The 13,327-nt window shown below is 37.8% G+C and overlaps 1 non-coding gene across 1 annotated transcript; it reads right to left on the reverse strand.

The window, feature by feature from the left end:
• Nucleotides 1-12,968: 12,968 nt before the first annotated feature.
• Nucleotides 12,969-13,072, reverse strand: LOC112699802 (small nucleolar RNA R71). The gene has a single exon (XR_003152740.1). It is a non-coding gene; the product is annotated as a small nucleolar RNA R71 (small nucleolar RNA).
• Nucleotides 13,073-13,327: the final 255 nt, after the last annotated feature.

The raw sequence follows: 13,327 nt of genomic DNA on the forward strand, positions 1-13,327 counted from the left end.
AAGCCTTCATATGGAATATGCCTTGGAAGGTGTGCACTTTCCTCCCTAGCATCAATTTCAATCATCTTGGAGTGGTTTTCTTCAACTCTATGTTCCCATGGAGGCTCCGCATCTCCTAAGTCTTCTACCACTTCTTCATTGTCTTCAACAATTAAAGCTTCCTCCAATTGTTCCAATACAAAGCAACTTCCCTCATTTTCCACCGGTGTTTCTAATCTCTCCTTCATGCTATTTTCTTCATTCGATTCTCCACATGTTGCCATGGGAGTTCCTTGAGTGTTCAAGCATTGGGAGGCTAATTGATTTGTTACCGCATCCAAGGCGGCCATGAAATTTTGCACATCCCTTTTCATCTCTTCTTGCCCTTGAACAAGAATACCAAGGGTTTCATCCATTAGAGATTGGAGTGGGTGGAAGGGTTCATCATTTTGGAAGAAGGGTTCATAGTAGGAAGGTGGTTCTTCTTGGTAGAGTTGTGGTGGTTCAATGTTTTCCACTCTTTTCACTTGTTGCACAACACACTCCATGGTTGCTTGAAATTGATCCAATGCTTCCTTAAGGTGATCCCTTGACTCTTGTTCCTCTTGGATATCATGATAGGGATCATATGGCTCTTGGATCGATGGACATAAGTATTCTTCCATGTGAGGTTGTGGTGGAAGGTAGAATTCATCTTGCGGTTGAAAATTTTCATATATTGGAGGTGGTTCATCTTGTTAATAATGTGGGAGAGGTGGCTCTTGAAAATGTTGATATTGGAATTGTGGTGGCTCTATATGTGGTTCATATGGCTCATATGGTTGTTGGTAGGATGGATATGGATTAGGGTCATATGAAGGTGGTTGGTAAGAAGGGGCTTGTGAGTATGGTTGAGAGTTATGTTGAGGATATGGATCATAGGCATATGGTGGTGGTTCTTGAAAGTCACAAGGAGATTCACCATAGCCATTGGATTGAGATGCATCATAGAATGGCTCTTCTTCATAGTGCATTGGTGGAGGTTGTTGCCATGAAGATTGATCATATGCATATGGTTCCTCCCACCTTTGATTGTTCCATCCTTGATACACATCTTCATTGTAATCTCCACTTCCTACAACATAGTTGTAATCACACTCATAGCCAAAATGAGAATTCATGGTGAAAAGAGAAAATAAAAATAAAAACTACTAAGAAATAATGAAACAAAGTCCTAACTAGCAAGCAATCCAAAAAAAAATCAAGCTATTCACAATATTCACATATATACAATAACCAATAACATAACATCATTGCAATTCCCCGGCAACGGCGCCATTTTGATTATTAGATTTTTGATGGTTTAGAATTTCACAAATGAATTCTCGTTGCAAGTATAGCTCCTAAACCAAACAATAATCTTTTCATATAAAAAGTTGTTTGTCACTAGTAACAAACCCCTAAATTTATAAACCGAAGTATTGGGACCTCGGGTCGTTCTCCCTAGGAATTACAATAAAGTGTCTTGTTATTGGTTGTGAGTTATTTTGGGGTTTTTGGGATTTTAGACAAGAATTATAAATGGCAAAGGAAATAAACTAACAACTAACAAAGCTCTTCATAAGATATGAGTACTAGAAGTCCAATCCTAGTTATCATCCTCAATTGTGATAACAAATTGTCCATTACTCCCACTTAGTTAACCTCTAACCATGGAGGAAAGTCAAGTGGATGAATCAATTTGATTCCTCAAGTCCTAATCAACTCCTAAAGGAAAGACTAGCTTTAGAGGCATTCAAATCAATTAGCAACTTCAAATTATCAATCAACAAAGGAATTAGATAACTCAAGAGTCACTAATTACTCTACCTAGGCCAAGAGGAACAAAACCTACACTAAAATCCAACCAAGCATTTCATCAAACACTTGGAAGGCACAAAAGAAAAGCATAGTAAATTGACAACAAGAATGAAATCTAACAATAATTATTGAAAGTAATTAACAACAACAATCAAAAGAAACACAATTATTATGAATTACCTTGAATAGAATGGAAAGAAGAGAGAAGAAACAAAAGTAGATCTACAACAAAATACAAGAACAACATAAAAGAGATTACAACAAATGAATGGAAGAAGAATGAATGTAACTACAAGGAATTGAGAAGATAGAAGTAGAAGAAGATGAATTAAAATCTAGATCTAAGAACTAAACCTAATCCTAATCCTAAAGAGAAGTGAGAGCTTCTCTCTCTAGAAACTAACTCTAACTACTAAACTAAGCTAAACTAAACTAATGGTAACTAACTTCTTCATCCCTCTTCAATCCTTGGCTTAAATAGCATCAGAAATGAGTTGGATTGGGTCCACAAGGCTTCTAAAATCGCTGGCCACGAGTTGCATTAAGTGGATCATGTGCCACCATCGGCGCGTCCGCGTACGGTGCACGTGCGCGCCCCTATGCGCGATGCAACTATGGCAAATCTTATATCGTTTCGAAGCCCCAGATGTTAGCTTTCCAACCCAAGTAGAACCGCATCATTTGGATCTCTGTAACTCATGTTATGGTTGATTAAGTGCAAAGAGGTCGGCTTGACAGCTTTTGCGATTCCTACATTTCTTCATGAGTTCTCCATCTTTACATGATTTTCCTTCATTCCCTTGATCCAATCTTTGCCTCCTAAATCTAAAATCACTTAACAAACATATCAACGGATCTAATGGAATCAAGGTGAATTAAATTTAGCTATTTTAAGACCTAAAAAGCATGCTTTCACTCTTAAGCACAATTAAGGGAGAAGTTATAAAACCATGCTATTTCAATAGATAAATGTGGGTAAAAGGTTATAAAATCCCCTAAATCAAGCACAAGATAAACCCTACAAATGGGGTTTATCATTGGGCCACTCTTTTGTGAACATTATGCTTTTAGCCCAACTCGTTCCACGCAGACGCGCACAACGTGCTTGCGAGCCCATACACCTTTAGGGGAAAGCACGCGGATGCGCACTTGCCGTGTACGCATTCCTAGGCTGATGGCACCAGCCCATATATTTTCCAGAGAATTGGGCCTCCCTCGAGCCAGCACTAAGCCTCTGGCCCAACCTCCATCGCGCGGACGCGCATTGCGCGCCTGCGCACCCATGAGTCTATATGAGAATGCGCACACTCGCGCACATGCCGCGTGCGCGCCGATCCATTGATGCGACTTCCAAGCCAATGACGCAAGAGTTGTGCCAACTCTGGGCCAACATTAAGCCCCCAGCCCAACGCCTAGCACGCGTGCGCGCACTGTACGCACACGCACCTTTACCAACTCTCACTACCCATGCGTAAGCACTCAAGGCGCGCACGTGTCGGTTCCTAAATTCATCAATACATGCGGATGCGTGCTGTGCGCGCCTACGTCCGTCTTTCTTTTCAACCATCCATGCGCTCGTGCACGGTGCGCACCTGTGCGGATTCAAAATCTATAACCCTAAGTACGCGAAGTGAGCAGCGCAGTCGCGCACCACTCTCACTCTTCCCTCACCAACGTCTCTTATACCCCTCTTCTCCCTGAACCACCGTGCCGGCGCCACCAGCGACGACGACCGCCTTCGCCATGCCCCCTCCCCCTTCTCCATCTCTTCTTCACTCTCTCCTTCTCATACACTCTCTTTCTCTCTCTCTCACCCGCTTCTCCATCTCTGCCACTAAACCGCCGGTGACCCCCATGGCCACCACCATCAGAGGCAGCCACTCAATCTGAGCACCCCCACTGCCGTCCTTTCTTCTCCACGTTTGTTCTTATTTCCCAAGTTCTCAGCTCCCTGCCTTTGCCTTATTCCCACTCTGTTCCTAGTTTACTGTTAGATTTTGTTACTTAGTTAGATTTTGATTTTGATTGTTAGGTTAGATAGAAATAACTGCTGTTAGGTAGCTAGGTTCTGGATAGAGGATTCTAGGCATGATAAGTGCACTGTATTTGTTTACCTGCTTCTGTACATATTGCTTGCTGCTGAGTGGTTTGATTATGCTTTGCCATGATGTACCTATCCTGCTGCTATGCTTGCTTGATTATGTGATTGGTATTTAAATGGTGCTTTTGAGATCATTTCTTGTTCGTTTTACTATCCAGGAACATTCAATTTTAAGCCGGAATGCTGCCCAATTTTTGATAAAACTGTTTCACTTTCAAATACTAGTCTCGGAATTGAACTTGGCCCCTTCAAACTAAGCTTTGCATAACTTACCAAGTTTAATACCCGGGACTTTTGGGCCAGCTTTTCCGTTCTTATGTTAATTCCCACGATTGGCATTAACCAAGTGAACTTAAGGAGTTGCCTACATTTTTGTTAAACCATGATATGGAACCTCTTTACATTATGCTCATTCTCTTACAATAGTTGGTATGCTTTGATTGTGCAACTTCCGTTTAACTCAACTTATTTTTCAGCCTTTCATAGTTGCACAATTACACATTATTGCTTGTACTACCAACTATTGCAAATCTATTTTCATGCATTTTTGACATTTCTATGTTGTCATGCTTGTAAACATGATTGTTGCGCACAAATTGCAAATCTCTTTTGATTAGGCTATTTTCCATGATACCACTAATTTTCAACCGTAACCTTCTAACCCTCTAACTTGTTTTGCTTCCTAACTTCTTTTCTCACTTCTCTTACTTCTTTGACCAATTTTTTGGGAATGGTGATGAATATGCCTAATACATGTGTATTGTCCTACCTTGTTTTCAATACTTGAATTCTTGGTTTATGGCTATGTTTTCTGTGCTTACTTGCATTCCAAGTTTTCAATTTTGGTTCACAACATGATTACTTGCCATTTACCTTGCATCCTGAACATGCTTCTACTTGCTATTTGCCTACTTGCTTAATTGCCTATCCCATTTTTCAGGATGTAAGACAAAGAGAAAGCCATAACCACTACTTCTAAGAAGAGGAAGCACTCTAAGGCTTCTACCCCTTCTCTCTATGCCAATTATGCTAAGAATCCGCTGAGTGAAACAGATAAGGAAAATCAGTTGCTACCTTCCACCAGTCAAATTTTCCAACCTTTATTATGAACTTTGCCTTCCTAATTATCGGAAGAAGAACTTGAACATTGAAAAGAGACTACTCCTCCCCAATGATGTGAGAAGCGCCATCAATAGCCACATTCTAGAGTTGGGTTTGGACTTTGTTGATAGGGATCTAGGAAACATCAACATCTCATGGGTCAAGGAGTTCTATTGCAACTTCTTCCGTGCCAATCTTGATTCAGTACAGCTAAGGGGTAGAGAGATTATGATTACTGAGGCTGCTATTGAGGAGGCATTGCAATACCGACACCTTACTGATGACACCTGTGCTTATCAGCAGGCAGAGATAGCCATCCACTGCATGACCTTTGATTATGAGGCACTTAAACGCGTGATTGCCACACCAGATACTCCATGGGTAATTGATTTGGGAAACACAAAGCCCAAAGGGATGCTATTCGCACATTTGTCTAGAGAGGATAAGACTTGGCAGATGATATTTGCCCACTATGTCCTACCCACTACTCACTTTTCTGAGATCCCGATGGACATGTTAGTTCTAATTGGATGTGTCACGGAGGGCAAGGAGGTATACTTTCCCCGGTTGATCCGACAGAGCATGTGTCGAGCGCACATTTGTGGCCTACTCCCGTTTCCTACACTGGTCACCAGCATGGATACACTAGCCGATGTTCCGTGGCAGGATAATGATGTGACACCACCACCCCCAGATGACGACAACAAGGAGGTTACTATTCCTTGGAGTTGTTGGGTGCATGAGAAGCCCCCGGCTAGACGCCGTTCAGGGGCTCGAGAGGTTGTGGAGGCAGCTAGACCTTTATCCTCCACAGCAGTAGCTCTATCCTCCTCTACAGCCCCTTCTTCCACAGCAGCCCATTTGCCACCACCACCAGCACTTGAGCCAACATACTTACTGGTTCAGCGCCTGTTTTACTTCATGGAGCGCAGTAAGCACCAGCTCATGCATCGCCTGGATCGGATTGACTAGGTGTTTATCTCACAGGGTATTGAGCTACCTCCGCTCCTAGATTCTCCAGCCGCCGATGAGCAAGATCAGAAGGAGGAGGATGTTGAGGATCCGACTCAGCAGGATGCACCCCCAGAGACACATGTCACCATAGAGATCTAGCAGGCAACACCAGAGCCCCAGCCAAAGCCAGAGCCGACCGGTGTACCTCTCCCTGATCCTCAGGATTAGCATCGGGGACGATGCTTGATCTTAAGTGTGGGGAGGTTGCCGTTGGCACCATTAGAGGACCGGTGAACATTTTGGCTATTTCCTAGTTATGCTACCCAGTTATCTTATTTTGCGCACTATTGTATATATTTGTTATTTTGGATACTTTTACCTTAGTTGTTTCATATTTTGTATTATTAGATATTTTGGATGCTAGATTTCATATTTTTAGTTGGATTTTTCTTTTTATTGTTATCTTTTTAGCTTATGGTTGTGATTAGAAACTATTTTGGAATTGTCAAGACCTAGTTAACCCTTTTGCATAAGAAAATTGTTTTTGATTGAAAAAGGAAAGGGTAAACTAGAGAATTTTTAGAATCTCTCAATCACAACAATGCTTAGACAAATATTGAGATTTTCCAAGGAATTTAGCTATAGAGAATCACCCCAATTGATGGAAAATTTTGTGGAACTTGCTTGAATTCCATATTTTGTGAAGCATGTTTTGAGCTAAGAACACAAGCAAGTGAGTTTTGAGCCTATTGATGTGGTTACATCTTGTAACCACTTATTTCCCTTCTTGTGTGTAATTATTCTCTTTCTATGATTGTGATCCTTAGTTTGCTTGATTCTATATGTCCATTTACTCCTTGTATTCATGTATTTATATGATTGAGGCCATTATTTCATTAGCTCACTTAACCAAATAGCCTACCTTTTACCATCCATTGCAACCAAGTTTGAGTCTATGCTTAACTCAATTATTCTTCATTTTAACACATTACAAGCCCTAAAGTGGAAAACAATAAAAGTTTCTTGTTTGGATCTTTGTTTGGCTTAGGCTAGTAAGAGTGTCTATTATTCAAGTTTGTGGAGATTTGGGAACATTGGTTGAGATAAAAGGGATGTTTTGTATTTTTATATTTGAAAATTGGTGTATGCTCATGTATTGATTAAATGTAAGACCTTACGCATTGATATTCTTGAAAGAAAAGAAGAAAAAAAATGATGAGAAAAATAAAAGAAAAAGAAAAAAATATAAAAAGGAAAGAAAAAAATATATATAGAAAAAGAAAGGATAAGAAAAATAATAAAAAGGGGACAAAATGCCCCAAAGCAAAGCTCAATAAAAGATCAATGCATAAGTGTTGTGAAATGAAAAGAAAATGCGTGAGTATGTGAAAGAGTGAAAGATGGGTAGTTAGGTTAGAACTCATTTATATAGGTCACTATATAGGTTAGGTGGGAAAGTTTAAGCTCATCAAAGGTCCAAATTCTAGTCCACTTATCCATATATGATCCTACCTTGACCCTAGCTCTATTACAACCTATGAAAGATCTCATGATGAATGTATGCATGCCTGGATTAAGTGTTGATTGTTAGAAGAAGATCAAATCTTGGAAAAACATGATTAGGAGAGAATTAAGTTAATTAACCCTTAAACACTTGAGTGAAAAGAGCAGATACACATCCGGTAAGGGTTCCATAGCTCAATTACATGTGTTCACCCTTGTCACCTATATTCTTGCAAGTTTATAATTCTTTTGATAATCCAATGCAATTGTGGTTTGGATTTGATTCCTATTGTTCTAAGCTCTTGTGCTTACACATGTTTTCTTGGGAATTGATTTGTTTGACCAAGCAAGTGCATTCACTTTAGGTAGTTGCATTTAGATGGGTTCATATAGTTTAGTTACATTTAATAAAGGCCATACCCCTTAGTTCCTTCTTATTTAGCATGAGGACATGCTAAGGATTAAGTGTGGGGAGGTTGATAAACCCCGTTTTTAGGGTTTATCTTATGTTGAATTTAGAGTATTTTGCTAACCTTTTCTCACATCTAGCCTAGGAATTAGCATGATTTTGTAATCTCTCCCGTATTTGTGCTTAAATGTAAAAACATGCTTTTTAACCCTTAAATTTGGTAATTTTAATTCATCCTTGATTCAATAAGATGCCTTGATGTGTTTGCTAGTAATCCCAGGTTAAAATAGGCTAGGCATAGATCAAAGAAGCAAGGAAGGAAGCATGCAAGTGGAGAGAAGCACAAAAAGCCAAAGAAGTTATCTCGGCCAAGGATGTGCACGCGCACAAGGCACTCGCGCGCACATTGCGAAATCGGCCAGGGACGCGTACGCGTACCGTGTGCGTCCGCACCGAAGGCCGTACGTGATTTTTAAATAGAAAACGTACCCAGCAATTTCTGGGAAGCTGTAGGGCCCAATTACAACCAATTTTGGCACCAAAGTGCTTTAAAGGACCAAGGATTGAAGGGGAGGCATAAATAGATCATCATTGTACCATTCTATCATCATTCCATCATTCTTTCATTCATGGTATCATTTATTCATATTAGGATTAGTTTAGAAGTAGTTTCTAGAGAGAGAAGCTCTCACTTCTCTCTAGAATTAGGATTAGGTTTAGGTTATTCTCTTTTCTTAGATCTAGGTTTAATTCATGTTTTGGTTTACATTCCCTTTATCAATTCTTACTCCTCTCTTCTTCCTCTCTTTAGTTTTGTACTTTAATCCTTGTAATTCTTCACTTTGTTGTGGATATATTGTTGTTCTTTTGTTTTCTTTTAATAAGGCAATTTGAGGTAATTCATGATAATCATGATTTCCTTGATTGTTGTTGTTAATTCTTTGCATCCAATTGTTGTTAGAATTCTTTCTTGTTGTGATTTACTATACCTTTCTTTTGTACCTTCCAAGTGTTTGATGAAATGCTTGGGAGGATGTTAGAATAGAATTTTATGTTCTTGGCTTGGAAAGGCAACTTAGGAACTCTTGAGTTACTAATATCCAAGTGATTAATAGTTGATAGCCATTGACTCTAGCCTTCATTAATTCAATTAGTGGAAACTAGGATTTATGGACTAGGATTGATACAACTCACTTGACTTTCTTTTGCTATTAGTTAGAGGATGACTTAGTGGGATTGATCCTTGCAATTACATAATTGTGGTTAGTGATAATGAAATAGGTCCTTGACCATCAAACCTTTCCAAGTCCATTTTGTTAATAAAATTTTATTACCATTTATCATTCATGTTTCTCATCTAAAACCCCAAAATAAACAATTCCATAACTGATGAGCGGATAATTTATACACTTTTTGGCATTGTTTTTAGGTAGTTTTTAGTAGGATCTAGCTACTTTTAGGGATGTTTTTATTAGTTTTTATACAAAATTCACATTTCTGGACTTTACTATGTGTTTGTGTATTTTTCTGTGATTTCAGGTATTTTCTGGCTGAAATTGAGGGACTTGAGTAAAAATCTAATTCAGGCTGAAAAAGCACTGCTGATGCTGTGAATTCTGACCTCCCTGCACCCGAAATAGATTTTCTGAAGCTACAGAACTCCAAATGGCATTGGAAAGTAGACATCTAGGGCTTTTCAGAAATATATAATAGTCCACACTTTATTCTAGTTAAGACGACGCAAACTAGCGTTCAACGCCAGTTCCATGCTTCATTCTGGAGTAAAACACCAGAAACACGTCACAAACCAGAGTTAAACACCAAACAGACGTTACAACTTTACGTTTAACCCCAAGAGAATCCTTTGCACGTGTAAAGTTCAAGCTCAGCCCAAAGCACACACCAAAGTGGGCCCCGAAGTGGATTTCTGCACTTAGACTTGTTTCTGTAAACTCTAGTAGCTAGTTTAGTAAAAATAGAACTTTTTACTATTGTACTAGTGTCTAGTCTTTTGACCATTCGGTCTTTTGATCATTCAAGGGGCCTGGCCATTCGGCCATGCTTGGACCATCACTTATGTATTTTCAACGGTGGAGTTTCTACACACCATAGATTAAGGTGTGGAGCTCTACTGTACCTCGAGAATTAATGTAATTATTATTGTTCTTCTATTCACTTCAGCTTATTCTTATTCTAAGATATTCGTTGCACTTCAACATGATGAATGTGATGATCCATGACACTCATCATCATTGTCACCTATGAACGCGTGACTGACAACTACTTCCGTTCTACCTTAGAACGAGCATGTATCTCTTGGATTCCTTAATCAGGATCTTCGTATTATAAGCTGGAACCCTTTGACAGCCATTTTTGAAAATCTGGAAAGTCTAAACCTTATCTGTGGTATTCCGAGTAGGATTCAGGGATTGAATGACTGTGATGAGCTTCAAACTCACGATTGTTGGGCGTTGTGACAGATACAAAAGAATCAATGGATTCTATTCCGACATGATCGAGAACCGACAGATGATTAGCCATGCTGTGACAGAGAATTTGGACCATTTTAACTGAGAGGATGGGATGTAGCCATTGACAACGGTGATGCCCTACATACAGCTTGCCATGGAAAGGAGTATTAATGATTAGATGAAGGCAGTAGGAAAGCAGAGATTCAGAAGGGACAAAGGATCTCCATACACTTATCTGAAATTTACACCAAGGATTTACATAAGTATCTCTTTCATCTATTTTATGCGTTATTTATTATTATTTTTGAAAAACCATTATAACCAATTGAATCCGCCTAACTGAGATTTACAAGATGACCATAGTTGCTTCATACCAACAATCTTTGTGGGATCGACCCTTACTCACATAAGGTTTATTACTTGGACGACCCAATACACTTGCTGGTTAGTGATGCGAAGTTGTGAAGAAAGTGCTTAGGTAGAAATGCGCGTACCAAGTTGAGCACCATTGTTAGAGATCACAATTTCGTGCACCAAGTTTTTGGCGCCGTTGCCGGGGATTGTTGAGTTTGGACAACTGACGGTTCATCTTGTTGCTCAGATTAGGTCATTTTCTTTTTATTTTCTTTTCAAAAATTTTCAAAAATCTTTCAAAATATTTTCTTTTCTTTTTTTCGTTTTCCAAAACAATTTTTGAAAAAAAAAATTATAAATTCATAAGATCAAAAAATATTTTTATGTTTCTTGTTTGAGTCTAGTGTCAATTTTTAAGTTTGGTGTCAATTGCATATTTTTAATTTCTCTCAAAATTTTTGGAAAAAAAATCATGCATGGTGTTCTTCATGATCTTCAAGTTTTTCTTGGTAAGTCTTCTTGTTTGATCTTCATATTTTCTTGTTTTGTGTCTTTTCTTGTTTTTCATATGCATTTTTGCATTCTTTGTGTCTAAGCATTAAAAATTTCTAAGTTTGGTGTCTTGCATGTTTTCTTTTCTTGAAAATTTTTCAAAAATAAGTCTTGATGTTCATCTTGATCTTCAAAGTGTTCTTGGTCTTCATCTTGACATTCATAGCATTCTTGCATGTATCATGTGTTTTGATATAAAACTTTCATGCATTGAGTCATTTTTTGTGTTTTTTCTCTCTCATCAAAAAAATTTAAAAACAAAAAATATATTTTCCTTATTTCTCTCATAATTTTCGAAAATTTGAGTTGACTTAGTCAAAAATTTTTAAAACTTAGATATTTCTTATAAGTCAAGTCAAATTTTCAATTTTAAAAATTCTATCTTTCCAAAATCTTTTTCAAAAATCAAATCTTTTTCATTTTTCTTTTATGATTTTCGAAAATTTAAAAATATTTTTCAAAATATTTTTCTTAATTTTATTTCAAATCTTTGAAAACTTTACTAACAATTAATGTAATTGATTCAAAAATTTGAAGTTTGTTACTTTCTTGTTGAGAAAGGTTCAATCTTTAAATTCTAGAATCATATCTTTTAGTTTCTTGTTAGTCAATTAATCAATTTTAATTTTAAAAATCAAATCATTTCCAAAATATCTTTTTCAAGCATATCTTTTCAAACATCTTTTTCAAATCATATCTTTTTCAAAATAAATTTCAAAAATCTTTTCTAACTTCTTATCTTTTTAAAATTGATTCTCAAATCTATTTCAACCAACTAATTGACTTTTTGTTTGTTTCTTATCTTTTTCAAAACCACCCAACTACTTTTCTCTCTCTAATTTTCGAAAATTTCTCACTCTTTTTCAAAATTCTTTTAATTAACTAATTGTTTCAAATTTTAGTTTTAATTTTTCTTTTAATTTTTGAAAATCACTAACTCTTTTTCAAAAACAATTTTCGAATTTCTCTCTCTCTCATCTTCTTCTATTTATTTATTCATTTACTAACACTTCTCTTCATCTAAAAATTCGAACCCTCTCTTCTCCTCTGTGTTCGAATTTTTCTCATCCCTCTTCTATTTCTTTTCTTCTTCTACTCACATAAAGGAATCTCTATATTGTGACATAGAGAATCCCTCTTCCTTGTCTGTTCTCTTTTTTTTCATATGAGTAGGATCAAGGACAAAGACATTCTTGTTGAAGCAGATCCTGAACCTAAAAGGACTCTGAAGAAGAAGCTAAGAGAAGCTAAAGCACAACAATCCAGAGAAAACCTTACAGAGAATCTCGAAAAAGAGAGAGACATGGCCGAACCCAATAACAATGGTGGAGGAGCAAGGAGGATGCTTGGTGATTATACTACACCTACTTCTAACTTTTATGGAAGAAGCATCTCAATTCCTGCCATTGGAGCAAACAATTTTGAGCTGAAGCCTCAACTAGTTGCTCTAATGCAACAGAACTGCAAGTTTCATGGACTTCCATCAGAAGATCCCTACCAGTTTTTAACTGAGTTCTTGTAGATCTATGAGACTGTTAAGACTAATGGAGTAGATCCTGAAGTCTACAGGCTCATGCTTTTCCTTTTTGCTGTATGAGACAGAGCTAGAACATGGTTGGATTCACAACCTAAAGATAGCCTGGACTATTGGGATAAGCTGGTCACGGCCTTATTGGCCAAGTTCTTTCCTCCTCAAAAGCTGAGCAAGCTTAGAGTGGATGTTCATACCGTCAAGCAAAAAGATGGTGAATCCCTCTATGAAGCTTGGGAAAGATACAAGAAGTTGACCAAAAAATGTTCTTCTGGCATGCTTTCAGAGTAGACCATTTTAGATATATTCTATGATGGTCTATTTGAGCTTTCTAAGATATATTCTATGATGGTCTATTTGAGCTTTCTAAGATATATTCTTTGATGGTCTATCTGAGCTTTCTACATGGGTGAACCCTATGGAAACACCTATAATCCCTCATGGAGAAATCATCCAAATTTCTCATGGAAGGATCAACAAAAGCCCCAACAAGGCTTTAATAATGGTGGAAGAAACAGGCTTAGCAATAGCAA

Source organism: Arachis hypogaea, chromosome 6 (genome assembly GCF_003086295.3).
Source record: "Arachis hypogaea cultivar Tifrunner chromosome 6, arahy.Tifrunner.gnm2.J5K5, whole genome shotgun sequence".
NCBI lineage: Eukaryota > Viridiplantae > Streptophyta > Magnoliopsida > Fabales > Fabaceae > Arachis > Arachis hypogaea.